Raw genomic sequence first — 17,500 nt, forward strand, 5'->3', positions numbered from 1 at the left:
AATGCGCACCAGGAGGATCGGGTTCGTCATCGTGTCCCCGCCGCCCTGCTGCTCCCGATCCCGATCCCGATGCGGCCCGCTCACTCGACTGCCCGTTGTCGGGCGCCACCTGCCGGTCGGTCGCTTTTTATACGGGCCAAAGAGGTCGACCAGATGGCTGGGCCGGCCTAGGTGGGCGGGGCCAACCTCTGAGTGACGGAGGTATTCGAGTGGGAGCAAGGAGGGCAGGGGATTCTAGATCGTGGGCCGGAGGCCAGGGAGGGGGGCGAGGGATGGTAGCCACTCTAGTCTATTTTTGTTCTTTTTTAATGAACGCTTTTAAAATTGATTGATTGATTGATTGATTGATTGATTGATTGATTGATTGATTCACTCACTCACTCACTCACTCACTCACTCCATTCATTCATTCATTCATTCAATTCCGTGCAGTGGAAGGATGGAGACCTAACCTAACCACTAGACCGCCAGGGAAGCCCTTAGCCACGCTAGCCCTCATCCATGTTTTTCAGGATCATTGAGAATCATTCATCTGACGGGATGGACTGGAGAGATCTTGTCCACGCATACAGGAGAGATCCATTGGAGGTTCCAGAACTTGGGTCTCTTGGCAAGGGCGTATCATGTTTAACATGGAAAGGACTATGCCAACGGTGGTCTCAGAATGAATGGAGTGTGCAAAGAGGTAGAAAGAGAGGTTCCCGACTTGGGGGGGGGGGTGCGGGGAGGGGGGAAAGCCCCAACCACGTCGCCTCGTCCTCCATCCATCCCGATCAGGGTCACGGGCAGAACACAAGGGGCGGCTTCCCTCACTGGGGGCCCCGAACTTAGAAAACTCTCATCTCTGCAAAAAGACAAGCAGTGCTGGCTGGGGCTGGCACATTCTCTTCTTCTCATGGGACTGATGTTGATCTCCATAGCTCAGAAAACACGTGCGAACACTCAGAAGATACCCAAGCACTGTGTCCTTCCTTTACCTGGCTCCCTGTCGCTCACTCTCCGCCTCTGTCTCTGTCTCTGCCACTCGCTGTCTCTTTCTTTCTCCCGGTCTCTCTCTCTCTCTCTCTCTCTCTCTCTCTCTCTCTCTCTCTCTCTCTCTCGCTCTCGCTCTCGCTCTCGCTCTCGCTCTCGCTCTCTTGCTCTCTCTCTCTCTCTCTCTCTCTCTCTCTCTCTCTCTCGCGCTCTCTCTCTCTCTCTCTCTCTCTCTCGCGCTCGCTCTCGCTCTCGCGCTCGCTCTCTCGCGCTCGCGCTCGCTCTCGCGCTCTCCCCCACCCCTGCTCTTCCTCCCCCACTTTATCCCTTTCTTCCCGCCTCCTCTCTTTCTTTCTCTCTGTCTCCCTCTCTGTCTCTCTGTCTCTCTTCTCTCTCTGTCTCTGTCTCTCTGTCTCTGTCTCTCTCCACCCCCCCCGTCTCTCCCTCCCTGTCCCTCCCTGTCTCTCCCTCCCTGTCTCTCCCTCCCTGTCTCTCCCTCCCTCCCTCCCTCCCTCTCTCTTTTTCCTCTCTCTCCCTCTCCTGGCCTCTCCTCCACTTTCTCCCTTCCTCGTTTTCTGTCTCCCTCTCCCTCACCCATCCCCACTCCCCCCCATCCCCGGTCATGGGGCATCCTCATTTTCCATGAGAACTCATGGATTTGGAAGGGATGTTGGACTGATGTTCGCGTGCTACCGGATCCCACTCCCACAGGGATAGCTGCTGCACTGCCTTTGGCAGGCCATGGTGGGTGGGGGTGGTGTCTCTTCTTCTGTATCGGTAGAAATGATTTGAAGAGGAGGCAGGATGGGCATAGGTCCACTGCCTCACACCAAGGCCCTTTGGGAGCATTTCAGTGAATCGGGACAGAACATGTTTCTCCGTGCGGGGAGGGAACCGGAATAGGGCACCCCGAAATGGACCGCTTTGGCACACAGATGAGTTCGAATTGAAGGCGCTTCAGAAACGACGGGTGGGCGACGAGGACGCTCTGCCGCTCTGCCTCTCCCTCTTCTTCCTGACCTGAAAGGAGGACCAAGATCTTCCTCGAGAAGAAGCTCAAGCTCAGAGCCCGCCCTTTCGAGTGACTCCTGGCTTGGGCTTCTCCTGCGTGGGGGTCACGGTGCACGCGTTCCTCAGCCGTGGGTCGCTCTCTTCTCGAGCTGTCTTTTGGGGACAGGGGCCTCTCAGGCAAGAACTCAGAAGGATCGTCGAGGGAACGTCGTTTTTCCTCTCCCACGACTGATGAATGCAGACAGACACACAGGAATCTCGCCCCCCGCTTCCACCCCCGCCCCCCACCCCCCACCCCAAGTGAGAGGAGTCGCCGGACATCCTTGGGGTCACACACAGCCAGCCTCCGTGGCTCTTCTATGTTGCCAGGCTCCCTGGCCTTCACTGCCCCCGCACACCCCCCGTGAAGTTGCATCATCGTTCATAGTGTAAATGCTGTGAGAAGATAAGCTTTTCAAAATAAAATTCTCCCTGTCTTTCCTTCCCAAGAACACCATGAACACCTACTGTCATGTGCAGTGCTTATGGACCCACCTGGAGCAGAGGACCCTCTCCGACAGACACCCTCCCCACCCCACCCCACCCCACCCCACCCCACCCCCAGGAACTCACTTGCTCCGAGTCATCGAGGAGAGGGTGTCTGGTTCCGTGTCTTAAATGGGTGGGCCAATGACACGTCATCTCCTAGTAAGCCATCGGGTTCACCGGTTCGGGTTCGGGTTCGGTGGCATGAAGTACATTTACGTCCTCCTTGAGTTTGACTTTGAAAGTCTTGGGGCCCTGAGTAGGCCGCCCCCAAACGTGCCTCCGTGGCATAGAGAAGTTTTGGAATTAGACTGACAACACCACGAGAGGGACGCTCTGACTCTCTTTTACTTCTCCCCTCTGAAATCAGGAAGAAAATCTCTCACGTGAAAGGGGAGGGGGGCGGGAGGTGTAGACACCATGACGAACTGAACCGCCCTCATGTCTCATGAAATGTTCACGAATCATCTAAGTAGGACTGCTCCTAACGAATAGAGGGCATAGATGTTAACGAGATAAGAATGTTTAAGGGGAACTCTCCCCCCAATGATTGTTTTCCATAGGCCGACTTCAAGACTTTCCAACATCTCTGGTCATCTCTAGGCTTAGAGGTTGGCTAAGTGCCATTGGCAGGGTGAAATCTCAGCGAGTGTCTACATCACCTCCACATAAGATAAAATACTGAAATGTTCATGGCTCCACAAGTCTAAGGGTCTCCCTGCTTTGGACCTCTTACGGAGGAGAGACTGAGCATGTTTGGTTCCATGCCTAGATAGATCTTGTGCTTTAGGGAAAGAGTGTACTCGGTAGGAGCCTAGACTTCTACAAAGTATTCCATATTCACACTGTTCACTGTGGTTGGCTTCCTTACTTTCACTGACTGACTGAAGAAAAAAAAAAAAAAAAAACAGACAGTGTCCAAGGACGAGGCATTCCAAAGAAGGAACGGAACGTGTGTGGTCCAAGCTACCTGATGTCGCCATCCTCATGGTAGGAAGAGGACTTTTTTGGGGGAGTGGGGAGGCAAAGTAGAAGATATGCAGATAATGTTTGGGGGAAGGAGAAAGAGATTTTAGTCCTAAAGGTGGTCACTTCTCAATGGAAAAGAAAGAAAACGAGGGACAGGCTAAAAATGGGCACAGACGATTGGAAAAGGTGTGTGAAGAAAATGGTCTTTGGAAAGGAATCGGATCCGTGGTCAGGACTGACTGGATAAGATGAGGATGGATTCAAAGACAGAAATGAGTTTTCGTATCAACGTGAAACAAGTGCAAAAATAGAATTTAGTTGTCTCTCTATGTTAAAAGGACAAGGTTTGGGTGGGTTTGGGTTTAGGGTTTGGGTTTTTCTTTCATCAGTCTGCTCTGTCCATCATGAGAGATTAGATTAGATTAGGAAAGGTTTCTTCCTTTATCTTTAAGGAGAGAAGGAAGGAAAGAAAGAAAGAGAGAGAGAGAGAGAGAGAGAGAGAGAGAGAAGGAAGGAAGGAAGGAAGGAAGGAAGGAAGGAAGAAAGGAAGGAAGGAAGGAAGGAAGGAAGGAAGGAAGGAAGGAAGGAAGGAAGGAAGGAAGGAAGGAAGGAAGGAAAAGGAAGCAAGAAAGAAAAGCTTATGCCTTGTCAAAAGTCATCACTTATTTTCTAGGTTGCCGTTATCAGGTCTCGGAGGACTCACATCAGCTTAGTCCTCTCGAGATTCAAAGAACCAGGTGTGGCTCGGAACTGAAGAAGAAGCTTCTCTCTCTGCCTAGCAAGTCTCTCCTTGGGATGTCGGTGACCTGGCTAGCGAAGCACTGTTTCACAGTGACCTATATCCGATTAAGTGCTTTACAACCTTTTGGATATTTTGGACACACTTGCCCCCCGGTTGAAGGACAGGTGAAGTCCTTTGGACTTAGAACGCACTTTGAGTTAGGATGCAGGAGGAGAGGGCCCTCGAAATAGCCCAAAAATGTGTTCTCTCTCCTGAGAAACGAGAGAGATGAAACTGAGTACGTTTCTTGGAGAGCTTCGATGACACGGGAAGCGTCGTCAAAGAGGAAGGAACAACGTGAAGTCTACTTTGGCTTGTGTCTGTACACCGATGTGTTCTAACTGTTCCAGACATGATGGGATGTTTCTTCCTGGAAGTCTTCTCTGCCCTGGCATAAAGGGTTGTCTGTCGTCGTCAAAATGGAGGCTCACACGAAAGGGACGGAACCCAGTATCAGGGAGGTGTTCTAACCGACGTTCACGCCAAGGCAGCAACAACAGCCTGTTGAAAGGTGGTGGGGGTGGCGGGGCACACGTGGATCGAGTCCATTCTGTCCTGTCAACAGCCGGTCGGGGCTATGGCAGACGGGAGACGGCGGCCCGGCCGGTTGGTTACTCCCTGGCCAACCTCCCCCCTCCCCCACCCCCACACTCCACCTTGCATTCCTTCACCCACCCATGGTGCCTTGAAGATGACCCCAATTGTACATAGACATTGGCGGGAAGATTTCTACAGTCTACCGGCAACGTCTGACCTGTCATGCTTGTAACCCTGGGGGGGGGGGGGGTGGGGGGTGGGAACTATTTTTCTCTCTGGAAAGAAAACCTCCTCTCTCTGGACCCTCTGAACCCCAGCCACTGGACTTCATTCCACTGCCACTTAGTAGGGGTCATCCAAACATTCTTGTGGCCGTAGGTATGTCTTCCGTGTGGGTTGAAGTCTTCCCTCACTCACTGCAAGCCTGATGTCCTCACCGTGGCACAGAGACTGTTAAAAAAACAAAATGTGTTTGCCACTTGGGGTCTACCTTCCACAGCCTCCCCTGTGATCAGATCACGGCACCCGCTTCGCTGGGCAAATCCTACAATCCTTCACAGAAGCTCTTGCAAACTTTTTGGAACCGTCACTCGTCCAGTCACGCTCGATCATCAGGCAAGGTCGGCAGAACCGATGGAAAGACTGGACTCCAAGTAGAACAAGGATGACTTACACGGGATTGAATGAACTGATGAACAGGATGATAATGTGTATGACTACTTGTGTAAAGTAGGACGGATTGGGGAAGCGGGGGATAACTTAGGGGGTTGGGATGACCATGTACACATGACTGTACATAAAATCGGTAATCAACAAGCAAGCGCCTCCTACTATATAGCACAGGAAACTCTACTCAATACTTTGTAATAAACCTATGAGAGAAAAGAATGTGAAAAAAAAAAAAACCCTACGTAAAATACCTTTATATATATATATATATATATATATATATATATATATATATATATATATATACACACATATATATACATATACACACACACACACGTATGTAGGTATATGTATATACATGTATGTATGTATATATATGTATATGTATATATGGAGGGGTGGAGAGAGAGAGAGAGAGAGAGACAGAGAGAGACAGAGACAGAGGCAGAGACACTGAGACAGAGAGAGACAGAGAGAAAGAAGAGACAGAGAGACAGAGGGATTAGGACTGATTCTTAAATCTTTTGTTTTCCAGGTACAAGGAAAAACAAAAACAAACCAACAAAACCCAATTTTCTTTTTTCTTTTTTCTTTTTTTTTATTTTTAAAGATGGACCTCCATTTGGTAACTTATACCTCTGTCAGCAGGATGGAATCACTGATCTTTTTCTCCCTACCTTCCTTAATTCAGAAACTCTCAGTGAGGCTTCTTATTTCCTTGGCAACCGAGTTATTTGCATACGTTACTTGGAGGCCAAAATTATGTTTCCATAAAACGGGGATACTCACTTGTGGATATGAAGTTCTGGAGCTACTCGTTTCCCTTAGGGTGTTGTTCTTAACCTGAAAACTGGACTGCATCCCGAAGTTTTTTGAGTTCCCTCCAATATCTGGCTACGACTCTCCCCATGAACGTTTGCCATTTTCTCCCACCCTTTTGACTTGGCCTCACTGAGAACTAAAATGGCCCTTTGCCTGAAGCTCTGCAAACGGAAGCTAGAGAACTTGACGAAACGGCCACAACGGCTCCTATGGAAACAATCCTCGTGCCTGTTTCTTTGAGAGCCACTCCGAAATTTGAACCAAACACCCGACGACATCATCAGAGGTGTTGCAGACTTCTAAAGTTGCTTCGACCCTGACATCTAGAAATCTCCTTCACTCACTCACTCACTCACTCACTCACTCACTCACACACACACACACACACACACACACACACACACACACACACACACACACACATCCCTACACACACGAGTCACCAGCTCAGCTTTAATATGTTCCAAGGAACTTTCAGAGGAGGGAACTCTTGGGCTCCAGAGTAGGCCGCCCCAAAATCTGCCTCCATGCTCTATTGATTATTTTGAATTCAAGTGACTTAAGAACCGGCCAGCACAAGAGGGACACACTGGCCCGCCTTTCTGTCCTCCTGCGGAGGAAGATCTCAAGTGAAGACATCTGCTTCCATGCATGTCCATGATTCTCAAATGGTGTAGTGGGGTTTCCTGGGTTAGGAAAAGGAGGGGACATCTTTTGCCTGGAAAAAAAGGCCTGTTTCTCACACAACCTCCTCCCATCCCTTACCTCTCTCCCTCCTTCCCTCCCTGCAGTTTGGAGGGGACAGCCTAAGGGTGGGGAAATTGGGGAAAGAAAAAAGACAAAGCCATTCATTAAAGAGAAGCTCGAGGCAAAGTCAAAGGCTCCGACTTGACCGGAGAGCTTTCTGCATTTGAATGGAGCGATTGAACGAGGCCCTGCCGAATGAATCGTCCGGACCTCCCCTCCCCTCCCCCGCTCCTGGCAAAGGTCAGTCCAGGGGACTTAGGAAGGAGCTCTGGAGAAGGAACGGGGGTGGGGGTGGGGGTGGGGGCGGGACCAACAGACAATAGCCGCTGCCTGCCTGCCTGCCTGCCTGCCTGCCGGGCTGAGGCCTGAGGCCTGAGGCCTGAGGCCTGAGGGTCACCACGCTGGCTCTTGCAACACAATCCCTTCCAGGAAACTGCTGTGATGACTGTTTGGCAGTGAAGGATCAACTCTGAACTCTCTTGGCCTATTTCTGCAAAAGGCCCGAGCCTCAGCTACGACAGATTCTCTGGGTTTCTTGGCACAGGGACTGACCCGCACCCTCCCGTCCTGTCAGATCCTCCTTTGTACACACGCCTCCACTCACTGGAAGGGTTCTTTGGCCTCGTCCAGAAAACGAACATACAAAAAGAAACCCACAAACAAGACTGAAATGATGTGTTGGTAGTTATGGGAAAGAAACCTGCTCCTCTCACACACCTGAGGGCAGGAAGCGAAGGCAGGTTCTCGGCCGGAGGGGGACGGGGTGAACCGAGGTCGGTCAGCGCCCCCCTCCCCCCGCTTCTCTCCCGGGTGACGTGGGCCCCCCTTCCCCGCCTCTCTCTGCGCCCCCCATCCCCACCCCGCCCTGGTTCTGATATTTCACTCGGGAAACTTCTCTAGGCCGGCCGAGATGCCAGCTTGCTGTCCTGCCGTTTCATGTCCATCTCTATCAGCCATGTCCAAAAGGCACGGGAAATCATGGACAGCAGATAGCGCACCCAGAGTTGTGTGTGTGTGTGTGTGTGTGTGTGTGTGTGTGTGTGTGTGTGTGTGTGTGTGTGTGTTTTGCTGGGGTTTCTGTCTGCGTGTGTGTTTGCTTTTGGTTTGGCTTTTTTTTTTTTTTTCTTCGATAAACTCGCCCCATTTGGGAGTCGGGTGGAACACGGCGGGTGTCTCCTGGCCTGCCGCCCTAACAAACCCCAAAGAGACTCATTTTGGGGTCTCGGCCAGCCAGGTCCCCTTTCTTGGAATTCTGGTTTCATAAATCCGTCTCGTGTCCATGGAATTCTCAGGTCCAGCCATCGACCCTAAGGACGGGGAGGGAAGGTTTTGTCCCGGGGACATCTTCCTTCCTTGCCCGCCTCCTCGGGGTTCCGGACGCTTCGGTATGCTGACGTGCCGTGCCCTCCTCAGCTCCACCCCGACCCCCACCCCAACCCCCCAACCCCCCACCCCCCCGTTTTTGGGAACTCTGTGAACAGGGGTGGTGTTTTTCACAGCCAAACACACTCTCACCGTAAGACCCGGCCCTCGGAGGACTCCTTGCTATGAATGGACCCGAGGTGACGCGGGGAGTCGAACGGCTGAGGTCCACGCAGAAACCTGCACGCGGACCTTGACAGTGGCTGTTTTATTCCTCACTGCCAAGAACTCTCTCGGAGGTGACCGAGACATGTCTTTCAGGAGGTGAATGGACACGTACGTAGCCTGGGGACGAGCCGTAGGTAACATGCTTTCTCGGAAGAGAAAAACCATGGACGGGATGAACAGGTCAGCGGGGTGGTGGTGGATGGTGGATGAATAGGCGGAGGGCAGAGGACGTTTAAGGCAGGGAAACTCTCCAAAGTTAGGATCCTGATGGTATGAAAGCAAACGTTTTGCATAGGGCACTACCTGAGATGGGGTGAATCGAAGGGACCTACCTCTATGGGCCACCACCCCCTCCTCCCCACCATGAAAGCGCCCCAAGCAAGCCTGCTCTTTTTACCCCAGTTGAAGACCCTTGCTAAAGCCAGAAGGCAAAAAATGACCATGAGAAATCTGACCAGCCGTCGCTTGGGACAAGAGTGAGGCCAATGAATCCAGTGAAAAGTTGACAGAGGGGCCTGGGTCCCTCGGCTCGACCCCTTCACGGAGAAGCCAAAGCCTTTTACGCAGGGATGAGCTTTGACACACCTAGGTTTCTTCGGCCAGTGCGACGTTCATGAAACACGCTAAAGGAAAATGATCGATCGATGTGTTTGCCGTCTGCCTGAGCGCACGCGATACGAAATAGAAACCGGGGGAGGGGGTGTGTGCTGACGTTCGGGGTCTAATGGGAGAAACCTTGGAGGGTTTTTGCCCTTAGGGTGCCTTGGTCTGGGGTTGACTTGTGTGCGCTGAGAACGAGGGCCGTTATTGAAGACCCTGTGCAGATTTTGGACACCATGATCCATGGAACCCTGAAGTTTTGGAACCTAGAAATCTTTTGGTCTGCATTTGAGTTGGAAATCTTCTCCTTGACAGAAAGAAGCGCACAGGAGGAGGAGGAGGAGGAGGAGGAGGAGGAGGAGGAGGAGGAGGAGGAGGAGGAGGACGAGGACGAGGACGAGGAGGACGAGGAGGACGAGGAGGACGAGGACGAGGACGAGGACGAGGACGAGGAGGAGGACGACGAGGAGGAGGACGAGGACGGGGACGAGGTGGAGGAGGAGGACGAGGAGGACGAGGAGGACGAGGAGGGGAAATGGAACTGCATGATGAGCAGATCAGCTTTTCGATGTCAGCAAGGCACCCGCCGCCCAGTTCTCTGGGTGAACTGTCTTGATCTTGCACATCTCTACCGCCTCCGAAATGTGAACACAGCCTGCGATGGCCTGACTGAGACTAAGGCCAGTGGACTGGATGAGGTAGACCCTGAAACCAAAGGGAAGGAAAAAAAAAAAAGAAAGAAAGAAAAAACAGAAAAGCCAAAACGGAAACAAACAAACAAACAAAAAAACCCCAAAAAATAACAACGGGGGAGGGGAGGGGGAAGTGGTCTCTTTAAGAATACAAACCGGTGGAAGGGCTCCCTCACCCAAACACTAATTCGCCGTCTCCTTCGGGACCAACACGAATCTTAAAAGTCTTTCCCCACAGATAATAAAAAGCCTTAGCCATCGGAGGAAATAAACGTCACCTATTCCAACGGTTCTTTATAAATAAGCAAGAGAGCGAATTTTCGATTGCACTACCTGCTTCGTGGCTGACTAAAAGTTTTTAAATGAAAGCTATGAAATCTCTGGTCATGTCGATCTCTAGGTAGGTAGGTAGGTAGGTACGTACGTACGTACGTACGTACGCACGCATGAGACAGACCTACAGACATTTTGGAAAAGGACTGGGGAGTGGCCTAGGGCCAAACAGGCCTTGCCAGCTAAAGAACAGAGGCCCTGGGGGCCTGAGTCTCAGACACACACCCGCCCACCCACCCACACCCACCCACCCACCCACGTACACACGCGCGCGCGCACACACACACACACACACACACACACACACACACACACACACACACGAGGCTCTCGGGAGTAAAAGATTAACTTTACCTCTGTTGACACCACGACTATACCTAGTTGTCCCAAGACGAGGAGCTCCACTGTACATTTAACCCTTATCTGTTCCTGTGCTTTCTTGCAGAAAATTCTCATGTGCTTCTTTCCCCTCGTGGAAGCGCTTGCTATTCCCCATAGGTAGCCACCGTGCAACCAGCTGCTGCAGATCCGAGAATTTGGAGGATTCCTGGAAAGGATCGGTGATCCCGAGACAAACTCTCCCTTCCGTGATCAGAGCAACTCGGGGCGGTGTCTCTCCCCCCCAACCCCCCCCCGCCCCCCCCCACCGCCTTCTCCCTTGTGTACCAGCTATCTCTTTTAATAAAATAATAGTAATGATAATGATAATAATAATAATAAAATAAATTTAAAAAAAAGTTTTGCTTTGCTGACCTTAGAGTCTTGTGGAAGCGATCTTCGTTTCTATGGCACTGCTGTGCAAGAATCTGGGAAGGCCCTGGTAACAGGTATGTCTGTAGCTACCTTCTAGAGCTGGCCTGTTCCTACGTACGGATCCGAGTGCCACAATTAACTTGGGAAAGAGCTCTCTTGAAGGGCTTAGGAGGAAGCACTCCCGAATTATTCAGTCTACTAGAGAGGGACCCAAAGGGTTTTGCAAGTTCACGTGATCTAGGATGAACCCTCCGGCTGAGAATAGCCAGGGTCAACGTATGGGTTTTATGAAACTAGGCATGTCTTTGGGGTGATCGGCATTCGAGGTCATCCTTTTCTTCTATCTACGTCGACCCCAAATCCAATAAGTTCACGGGAGTGAACCAAGTTCGTCAGCAAGGAAAAGAACTTGGGGATGATGGCTGACACCGTCTAAAGTCTCAGGAAATGTTCACGGGTCATCTCGTCGTCATGGGATTTAGAACAAGTGATGTCGATAGCTCTAGGTGGAGGAACTCCTTAAGAAAGGTTATGTTTTTTGGTATGTCTACTTAAAAACAGTTTCTCCCAGACCTTTTGGGTCACTGGAACTTTAGTGTTGGTGTAAGCGGAATGATGGGGAGGGAATTCGTGGAACGTCTAGATCGTTTCCAAAGATGACCTACGGAAACGTTCGTGGCTCAACAAGTCTCAGTGGACCTACGTCGGTCTCCTTATTACAGAAAGACTAAAGATGTTCCGATGTATGAGTCCACACCTCTAGCATCACTTTGGGGAAAAAACATTTTAAAAAAGTGATGCTGCGTGAAAATGTACGCTTCTAGGCGTGATGAAATGGAATCATCCATTTGCCGGTCCAGAAACACTGGTGTCACAGACCCCGTTCACCATGGCTTCCTAGTTCCTGTTCGTGACCGATTCAGGTTTCTAAGCGTTCCGAATTCTTATTGTCTTTTTTTTTCTTTTCCTCTCCATTCTTGTCTCAAAGAACTGTACGTTCCAAAAATATTTTTTTTTACCTACCAAATCATAGATTGTCTGTTTGTTCCAAAAACTTTTAGGTTGAGAGATTTTTTCTTTCTTTCTTTCTTTCTTTCTTTCTTTCTTTCTTTCTTTCTTTCTTTCTTTCTTTCTTTCTTTCTTTCTTTCTTTCCTTCCTTCTTTCTTTCTTTCTTTCTTTCTTTCTTTCTTTCTATCTATCTTTCTTTCTATCTTTCTTTCTTTCTTTCTTTCTTTCTTTCTTTCTTTCTTTCTTTCTTTCTTTCTTTCTTTCTTTCTTTCTTTTCTTTCTTTTCTCTCTCTCTCTTTCTCTTTCCCTCTTTCTCTCTTTCTTTCTTTCTTTCTCTCTCTCTTTCTTTCTGTCTTTCTCTCTCTTTCGCTCTTTCCCTCTCTCTTTCTCTCTATCTCTTTCTCTCTCTTTCGCTCTCTTTCTTTCGCTCGGTCTCTCTTTCTCTCTCTCTTCCTTTCTCTCTTTCACTCTTTCTCTCTCTCTTTTGCTCTTTCCCTTTCTCTTTCTCTCTCTCTCTCTTTCTCTCTCTCTCTTTCTTTCTCTTTCTCTCTCTCTTTCTCTCTCTCTTTCTTTCTCTCTTTCGCTCTTTCCCTCTCTTCCTCTCTCTTTCTTTCTCTTTCTCTTTCTCTCTCTCTCTCTTTTGCTCTCTCTTTCTCTCTCTCTCTTTCTCTCTCTCTTTCTCTCTCTTTCTTTCTCTCTCTCTCTCTTTCTTTCTGTTTCTTTCTCTCTCTTTCTTTCTCTCTCGCTCTCTTTCTTTCTCTCTCTTTCTTTCTCTCTTTCTCTCTCTTTTTCTTTCTTTCTTTCTCTCTCTCTTTCTTTCTCTCTGTCTCTGTCTCTCTCTCTCCCCCTCTGTCTCTCTGTCTCTCCCTCCCTCTCCCTCTCCCTCCCCTCTCCCTCTCCCACTCCCACTCCAACTCTCACTCTCACTCTCTCTGTCTCTCTCTCTCTCTCCCCTCTGTCTCTCTGTCCCTCCCTCTGCCTCTCCCTCTCCCTCCCCCTCTCCCTCTCCCTCTCCCACTCCCACTCCCACTCTCACTCCCACTCCCACTCCCACTCTCTCTCTCTTTCTTTCTTTCTTTCTTTCTTTCTTTCTTTCTTACTTTCTTCCTTCCTTCCTTCTTTCCTTTCCTTTCCTTTCCTTTCCTTTCCTTTCCTTTCGTTTCCTTTCCTTTCCTTTCGTTTCCTTTCCTTTCCTTTCGTTTCCTTTCCTTTCCTTTCCTTTCCTTTCCTTTTCTTTCCTTTCCTTTCCTTTTCTCTTCTCTTCTCTTCTCGTCTCTTCTTTTCTTTATTTTCCCTAACGAAAAGGTTCAGTTTGGGCCTCCAGTTCACTTTCCTCGCTGGGTTGCTTGTTTTCTGGAAGCTGAGTGGTGAGAGGCCTTGGTCTGTTTTGGATAGGCTCCCCTTACGGGATGTGCTTGGGCTTGTCCTAGGCCTTTATACGTCCACGTATACCTGTGCCACAAGCACACGCGATGCACGTACGTATACTATACGTGCACGCTTTTTCCTTTGTTTTGAAGGCCAGAGTAGTTGTACGGCTTGACTTCTTCGCTGGTATGGTTTGTCGTGGTCTCGGTGGGGCTACAGTCCGTTGTCGATACTTACCGCATTCCACACACACACACACACACACACACGCACACGCACACGCACACGCACACGCACACGCTCGCACTCGGGGTGTTGCATTGAGTAGATGTGCCCGAACTCAGTTTCTTTAGTGGATGGCTATGGACTCCACCCTCGCCCCCCCTCCGCCCCCCCACCCGCCCGCATTCCCCCGAGCCCCGCCTCCCCCATCCCCCACCCCCACGCCCACCCCCGCCCGTGGACTGTGGTCAGTCCATTTTGAAATCCATGTTTTCTCGTGACCGCGGGTGCGTTTTCCCCACCCACGCACCCATGTGTTGTCTTTGGACTTTGTCGCCGTCCGGGCAGAGATAGTTGTTTGTTTCCGCTTGTATGTGTGGGGTCGGAGGGTATCCTTCCTTTCCTTTCTAGGTTCTGGGCTTTGCGTGTCTGCTTCCGACAGACCTCCACCGTTCGAGAGAGGATGAATTCCTGCGTTGTTCTCTGAGTGCTTGCCTGGTTTCGGTTTGCCAGTCCCCGCCTTCCCTCCCTCCCTCCCTCCCTCCCTCCCTCCCTCCGTCCGGGCAGCCGGGGATCTTGCTCGTGACCCTCTGGGCACCCCGTGCCGGCCGCCCCGGGCCCCGCCGGCGTCTCCGTGGGATTTGCCCCCGCCGAGGAGTCGCGTGGGGAGCGCGTTTCCTTCGAGGCGGCCTCCCGGCGACGTCTTCCCAGCTTCCCCGGCCACCCCCCCCCCCCCCCGTCTGCTGCCGGGGTCGCGCCGTGTCGTGCCGTCCCGGGAGCTAGCTCCGAGACGGACGCCTCGGGGCCGCGCCAGACGCCCGCCGGCTCGCCCCGGCGGGCCGAGCTCGGGCGTTTGGGCGGCCCGGCGCTGCTGCATCCTCGGTGGCCGGCCGGCGACAGGGAACCCGGCCCGGGGACGTTGGAGCCGTTGTCGGGAGCCACCTGGCGGCCGCTTTTATATTGTCCCTTGTCTCTGGAGCTTCGGCGACCTTCGTGAGGGCTGTGACTCGGCCGCCGGGCCCGAGGCAGAGTTCCGGGAGCCGGGCGACGCTGGCGGTGACTGTCCCGGTGGGGCCCAGGCGTGGGCGCCTCCTGCTGTCGCTTGAGATTGGGCGTGCAGGCCTATGAGGGTGTGACTGTCGCCGCGCTCTCGAGCCGGTCTGTGGGGCCGCCTGGCCTGGTCGACCAGCATCCGGCCGCGGGGACCGACCCGGCCACCCGACCCTCCTTCCTTCCTTCCCTCCCTTCCCCCCCCCCCCACCGCCCGGTCCCCACAGCGCCCCGCTCCGGAGGTGGGGACCGGCCCGTGCCCGTGCCCGTGCGTTTAGGCCGGTGGAGGGCGCGACGGGCTCGTTGGCGGGCGCGCGTGGGTCCCGGTGGTCGGATTCTTTCTGACCGATGCTTTTCCGAGTTGGACTCCGGAGGTGGGGACCGGGCTGGGCCGCGAGGGGTGACCCGGAGAGAGAGGCCCGGGCCCGGGTGCGGTCCCTCGTGGGCTCCGGTCGCCTGGGAGGTGCCTCCGTGCGAAAATGTTTCCAAGTCCCCCTGGGTCCGGGGACGCGGACGGGCCGGGACCTGCTCGCGCGGGTGGCCGGGGAGGGCGCACCCGGCCCTTTAGCGGGCCCACGTGGGTCCCGGTCGGCGGACGCGACTTTTTCTCACCCTCCCCCGCCCCCTCCTCCACCGCGAGTCCCGGCCGGGGTGGGGGTGGCGGTGGGGACCGGCCCGAGTCGTACTGGGTGGCCCGGATAGGGCGGCCTGGGCCCGGGCGCGGTCCCTCGTGGGCCCCGCTCGTCAGAGGCGGCAGAGTGGGATAGTTCCTTTTCTGTAACCAAGTCTTCGCCCGGGGACTCGGAGGGACGGCGGTACGGTACCTGCTCGCGCGGGCGATCCGGGGAGGGCGACCCCGGCCCGCTCGCTGCCTCTGCCACGTTTTCCCGCCCCGCCCCGCTCCACTCTGCCGCCCCCCCGCTCCTCGGGTCGACCAGATGGCCCCGAGAGAGCTCCGGGGCTGCTGTGGATGGGGAAGTGTTGGGGAGAGGTAGCCGGGCCGAGGTCCCGGGGAGCCCCCCCGAGGTTCGTGGATGGGCCCCGCTGCCGGGCGCCGTGATTTTTTTCGCCTGAAATGGGCCTTTTTTACCACCAGATAGGTGCTGACACGGTCTCCTCTGGCATCTCTCGCTGGGGGTTCTGGGACTCTGGACGCGCGCAGAGCGCTGGGCTTTGGACCGCCGTCCGGCGCCCGAACCGGCCCTTGCCACTTGAGCCGCCCGCTTGGGCCTGCGCGCCGGCTCTCGTGTGTGCGCCCGGCTGACCCGACCCGCGGTGCCGCCTCCGGTCTCTGGCTCACCCGAGGGCGGCGGGGCGAGGTGGTGCGTGGGTCTTCTACCCCGTGTGACTCCCCTTCCCCGCCGCAGGCACCCGGTGGTGGCTGAGACGACCCCAACCCGCAGGCTCCGTGCCACGTGTCAGGCGTTCTCCTCGCGGGGTCGTCGGCCACTGTTGCCCGAGAAGGCAAGAGGGAGCGAAGGGGGGGGCTGGGTGCCGGCTGAGGCTGAAGCAGGCTCCTCCGGTGAGGGTCCTCGCCGTGCCCCTCCTCCCTCGGGGCCCTCGTGGCCCCTGGCTCTCTGGATTGACTGATCGATGTGGTGATGTCGCGCTCTCCTGGGCCGGGCCTTCAGTCGCGCCAGACGAGGGACGGACGTTCTTGGCGAACGGGACCGCTCTTCTCGTTCTGTCCGCGGGCCCCTCGCCTCTCTTGTCACGCCCTGCCGGCCTGCCGAGGGGTGTGTGGGAGGCAGGGGTGGTGGTCTCCGGCCCTGACCTGCGGTCTCCCGCCTCCTGCCTCATGGCGTGGGCGGGGCCGTGGTCCTCGGACGCAGCAGACGCTCTCGCTTCGCCTCCTTGGCGTGTGCCTCGCGGGCGGTCCTCCCCGCGTCGGTGGGGGCCGTCCCGCCGCTGCGCCGCGCGCCCGCTGCCGGCGCGTGAGCGTGACTTGCTCGGTCCTCTGTGGTGCCCCTGGAGCGCTCCAGGTCGTCCCTCAGGCGCGCGAGGCCGAGCGGTGGTGTCGTTCCCTTTTCCCAGCGTGCTCCTCGGGGTCTCCGCCGCGGTGGTGTGTCCCGTGAGTGGCTCTCTTGGGGGGGTCGAGACGGTAAAGGGCGCGGGGGCTTGCCTCTGTTTCTCTCCCTCGGTGGGGGACGGGGGCCTGCCACCTCGTCGCCATCGTCCTCCCACGGTGTGCCGTGGGGGGGACTGACTTCGTGGCCGGGCCGACGCCGCGTGTGCCGCCGCCCCCCACTTGCGTGTGTGTGGGGAGTCGCACACGGGCGTGGGTGCGATCGCGTTGGGCCGGGGCCTGTGAGAAGGGGGCGTCTGTCGCGCTTCTCGGGCGTGCTCCCCCCTTCCGGAGCCCGGTGGACGAGCCTGGGGGGCGGCAGAGGTTGTGCCCCCGAGGCTGTGGCCGCGAACGCTCCAGTGGGCCGTGTGCTTACCCATACCGCAGACCCCCCCCCACCCCTCCCACGGCCAGTCGTGGACTTGGTGGCTCGTGGAGCGCCTCCGTGGGCCCGAAGGGCAGAGACGATGGGTGGGGGATGACGCACCCTCGGTGAGAAAGCCTTCTCTAGCGATCCGAGAGGGAGCCTTGGGGTACCGGACCCCCCAGCCGCTGCCCCTCCCAAGCGTGCAGTGGGCCACGGTGGCCACTGCCAGAGCCACGTGGGTGGCAGAGGCCCTCGCCCTCGCGGGGAGGGCTTGCGCCGGCCCCGCGGTGGGGCCGAGTGCCGCTCTTTGCCTACCGCGGCCCGCGCCTCCCCCCTCTGAGTCGGGGGAGGGTCCCGCCAGGCCGGCGTCCGGCGCGGGGCCGTGTGTGCGCGTGTGTGTGCGCGTGCGGTGACC

Source organism: Pseudorca crassidens, unplaced genomic scaffold, assembly GCF_039906515.1.
Source record: "Pseudorca crassidens isolate mPseCra1 unplaced genomic scaffold, mPseCra1.hap1 Scaffold_72, whole genome shotgun sequence".
NCBI classification, from domain to species: domain Eukaryota; kingdom Metazoa; phylum Chordata; class Mammalia; order Artiodactyla; family Delphinidae; genus Pseudorca; species Pseudorca crassidens.